Source organism: Austrofundulus limnaeus, unplaced genomic scaffold (genome assembly GCF_001266775.1).
Source record: "Austrofundulus limnaeus strain Quisiro unplaced genomic scaffold, Austrofundulus_limnaeus-1.0 Scaffold321, whole genome shotgun sequence".
NCBI lineage: Eukaryota > Metazoa > Chordata > Actinopteri > Cyprinodontiformes > Rivulidae > Austrofundulus > Austrofundulus limnaeus.
This window is the reverse complement of record NW_013952723.1, coordinates 74,147-79,286: the sequence shown is the minus strand read 5'-3', so window position 1 is coordinate 79,286 and position 5,140 is coordinate 74,147.

The following is a 5,140-nucleotide window of genomic DNA, read 5'->3' as shown; positions in this document are numbered from 1 at the left end:
TGACATTTATAAATGTATGAATCATATGGTGAAAAACTGACTTTGAAAAATAAATCTGTTCTTTTTTCTTATAAAAAGCTAAATAAAACAAAAACATTGGTTGTAATTTTTGACTGTTTAACTTTACAAACAGCACTCCATACAATCTGCCACCTCTTCCAAAGGCAGCCAAGCAGTGACTGTGCACGAACACAAAGGAGGGTGAGGAACACCTGCCGGGATGATGAAGATGGCCGGCAGCCAAGACGACATATGGTTCTTATTCTGGGCCTAATGAAGACAACCTGACATAAATATTTTACAAAATGCTCCACTCTGGAGACCCTTCGCCATCCCGCTGCAGCAATGCTAACATGGAAGTAAACATATGAGGCAGGAGAGCGGAGAGAAAATACATTTACAGTTTAACGCACGACAATCCGACAAACCCAAAAGCATCTGTGTTTTCTTTGAAGCCTGCGGATAAAAAAAAAGCAGGTAAAGCTCAGCCGAAAGATGAAATAATTGTGCGGCTGTAAACAAGCACAAATTCACAACCTTCACAAGGTGTACAAAGAAGTGCTAAAAGAGAGGCCTCACGGGGATGAAAGACTTCCCAATTTGTAGATGTGTCAGAGAATACAAACATCAATCTGAGCGAGTACACAGTGAATTAAGTCAAGTAAACGCATGAAAGGAAATTGTTTTCATGCTGGTGTTCAAAAGCAGCACCTTGAAAATGCTTCATTTAGATAACGTTAATTTGATTTTCCTTCTAACAATCCTGTAACAAACTTTCAGATCTGCTGTCTTTTATGGGCCCAGTCTGACATCCTCCATAGTTCCATTATTAGAAAAACACAACAATGTGTTATTTACTGTGGGAATGCATAATGCCCACCAGATTGTTGAGTTGCAGCTTCTACCACACCAAGTTGTGGCTCAACATCTGTAAAAATGTGCTTATTTAGACGTGTGTTTGCATAAACACTTAGCTGTGGCGGCCATCTTGAATGGGGCTAACTCCATTTGTCAGTAGCTGTGTTACCATTGCAAATGTGCGCAAAACTTTGTCGATATTCTGTTAATGGCGAAAAACACAATTTCGCAACTGCGGTCTTTCCATTAAGTAAGAAATGTTATTAAAGTCACGCGTGAATACGTTTGTTCTCGCGATACGTCATTACAAACATGGCCGCGATGGATGTAAACACATAGCATGTTGCTATGGATTCTATACAATAAAGGATTTTGTATTTGCATTCAGATTGTGTTAAAGATTGTTCTCCGATACTATACTGTACTATGTAAATGTTTTAGCTGTGTAAATTTACAAATGTCTGAATTACAGCCCTTTGAAGAATTAGCATTAGCATTGGTGGCAATCTTCATGTCATTCATAGCTAATTTACAACAAATTTCATCCCAATAAGTCTTAAAATGTCTGAATTATAGCCTTTCAAAGTTAGCTGTGGTGGCCATATTGAACTTTTGATTAGCATTTAGCATTTGGTAAAGATTGTTAGTGGCTACTTCTACTCTAATCTTCAGCTTTGTATGTATACAAACTTGTGAATAAAAATTGCGACTAGCATTCAGCATGTATTTTTGATCATTTTTAGCTACTATCACACAAAATATCAGCTCAATATTTCTGAAAACAGATTAATGAAAGCCGTTTGAAATTAGATGTGGTGACCATCTTGAATTTTCAACTTCAGAATGTAGGAACGAGTTTAAGGTGAATCAAGCTTTTCCCACATCTCTCATATACAAGGTTATGAGGAAACTTTTACCGAGGTATTTCTCATTACTTGTTAATATCTTGACTGTGAGAAGTGAAAAGTGACACAATAAGTGAACGTTCAGACGAGTTCAAGTTGATTCATAAAAGACTATGCAATCATTTATTTACACAAATTGAACAGATCATAAGTTACACTTGATTGTGGTTATTCCTATAACAAGCGTCAGAGTTAAATGAGATAAAACCCGTGTCGAATTTCAATTCACATCAACTCAGATTACTTATATAGAACAATAAAAACATCAGTTCTGATGTTAACAACCAAACAATTTTACTGGCACTTTTAGCTTAAGTTTTGGCAAATTAAGAACAAGGAAAGGATGAAAGTAAGATTAGTATTTTACTACTTTTACTTTATCAAAGTGTGGGTCAACCGGATCAGCACGTCTTTTCTGCGCTCAGGGGTCCACATGACAGGTCACCCCGAACACATCAGCTTTTACCTGATGATGACTTCTTAAGGCACCCTCAGGGTAGGAGCTGGCTCGCCTCCGATCAGTCAGGGAABTGATGTCGGCTCGCTTACCGGTCATTGGCGAACAGGTGTTTTTCCAGGTAACTTTCGTCTGTTTCAGTCCAAGCAAGAAAAATTCAGGCCGTATCCGGTTCCTCTTTCCAAAATAAAATCTCCCCACGGGAGTTAAAAACACAGAAGCTTGAAGCCTCGATTTGAAACCACCGGCAGGCATGCCGGGTCCCTGACTGTGAAGTCTTCCCTAGTTAGCTCATGGGATCAGACTTAGCCAAACTGAGGTTTCTCCAGAGAGAATCCCAGCTGTCTTCCTAGGTTGGAATCAAGAAGAAGAGTGTGTCGCTCAAAGCCGTCCAGGTTAGTAAAACAAACGGACGAACTTTGGTTCCGCCCTCAGGCTTAGAGATGAGTCAGAAAAAGAAAGATTAGGATTTGCCAGCCGGCGCCAGCCCAAGGTTAAAATTCTGTGGTTGTTCAACATGATATGATAACCTTTTTCAGCTTTCTTCTGATAGACTAAGAGAAATCACTGCAAAATATTTATGAAGATTAAACAACATTTCTGTTTTAAAATCAGTTCTGAACCTTCTGTTAGTCCAGATAAATGAAAGATTTTCTCAGGAAAAATCCACAATTATATTACTGTGTTCACAGTAAAATAAAAACAGTGATTTACATAAAAACACAATGAAAACATTGTAATCAGATTCTCTGTGATTTTTTTATACCATTATAAATCTTTAAGGCATGATAAAAGAAAAGAAGTGGTTCCACTTTTCTTGTGACAGTCATTATCATGATTTAACAAATGCATAAACATTCTTAGTTAAACAATAAATAAATCACGAACAGAAGAGATTGTTCTGTCCATTATCTGATTAAGAGAACTGAGGGGTTCTCTTCCACGGTTGTAATGACCTGTCATGGTCTAAATAGAGTTCAGTTTGTGACAGAGTTCCTGTCCTCTCGTCAGGCCTGTCCGAGGCCTGCTTCGAGGCAGTAAATCTTGTTTCTTCACTCGAGGTGACCCCTACAAGAGTACTTTTCTTTCTTTATGTGTGCCTCTCTAAGAGCCCCTTGGCCCCCCATGGGCCACCCCTCTAGCTCCGCCCCTGCTTTCAGGGGAGCCGATTGCTAAAATAACATCCTGACAAAGAAATCATAAAGATAATGATCATACTTTCCCTCTGCGAAGGGATCTTCTCAGTTCACAGCCCTTCATATTGCCTATTTATAGTCGACCACAATTAATATGCTGTAATTGAAGTCTGTGAGGAGAACTTAAACCGAGCACTGAACTCAAAGCTCCCTCGCTCTCACAAGGAGAGAAAACCGAGCAGAGATGAGAAATGTTTCTTGTCACAGCTGTCCAATCTCATATCAGAGGACATTTCTTTTTAATTTCTTTCTTGTGTTAACATCCTGAGCCGATCTCCACCCTCGAGCTGCGCGTCATACGTGCACTCTGAATGTCTGCTGTCGTTTCGAAAGGACAGAGAGAGAGAAAATATTAATAATATTCTAATCTCTGATCTAATCTCTTGCTTCACACCAAATTACGCCAGTGACACACTGGGATCAACGCTTCCCAGCAGAAATAAGGATTCCTCAGATGTTCAAACCATCTAATTTAGCGCTCTCTCATATTATCATGCCGGCTGTAATCCGCACAATGGGGGGAAAATCTCAAAGTCCTTTTTTCTTAATTATTGCTAAATTGGTAATGTGGTGTTCTGTATATGTGGGGGTAGTCGTCCTTATAGCGCGGTAATTATCTGCAGCATTCTGCTAATCAGTCAGTTAATCACCATCTCATGAATTAAAAGCTCTGTTTTACATAATGAGTTTTAAACAATCACATCCAGACTTGGATTACAAATTAGTCCTTTTTCTGATGCCATTATCTTATTCTGGGTTTCCACTGATGGCCTTTGATTCGAGGCTCCGCCCACATTGGAGTGGTTTGTCAATATGTTTTTTTTATTGATTTAGCCTCACGTTTGAGCCCCTTATTATTCTTTATAAATTGTGCTTCAAAATTAAAATAAATCTTTAAACTCTGAACATCACAGACCCGCCTCGAATTAAACCTGTGACCCTATGGAGTTAAATGGGCGACAGCTTACATTGATATTGAAAAAGAGATTTGACATTGAAAAACACAACACTGAAAAATGAAACACTTAAAAAAAGAAACACTGAAAAATAAAACATTGAAAAATAAAATGTTGTCATTGAAAAACACAACGTTGAAAAATGAAACATTGAAAAATGAAAAACTGGGGAAAAAACATTGAAAATATTTTGCCATTTTAAAGTTACAATATCAAAATCTTTTTAATGTTTTATTTTTCAATGTCAAATCTCTTTTTCAATATCAATGTAAGCTGTCACCCATTTAACTCCACAGTACCATATGTAGCTCGCTAGGCCCTCTGAAGTGGCTCTTCAAAATTTTGACCAAATATGACCTGAATCTAAATCATATTAATAGGAAAGGGTGGTTGCAGTAGTTGAAACATCTGAATTTTCACAATATGTGCATTGAATTTCAGCAGATCGACTCAATAATTCAAATATTTTGGGCTGTTTGAAGAAACTCGTCTCTTTTTAAAAGAAATTAGTACCAGTATAAATAATGTGGTCATTTATTTGGGCACATTTAAATTAAATTACCTATAAACAGCTTATTTTTTATGTTTATTTAAGACAGTCTTTGAGTGTGTTGCTTCTTTTACTAATTCTTTGCAAATGCAGACAAAAAACTGGAATAAGTTGACAGAAAATGATGTAAAATGTCATTTTTGTGCATATTTTATTTATTTATTTGCTTCTATCCTTAAAAAATCATTCAAATGTTTAAAATGAACTTGGTTTAGTCC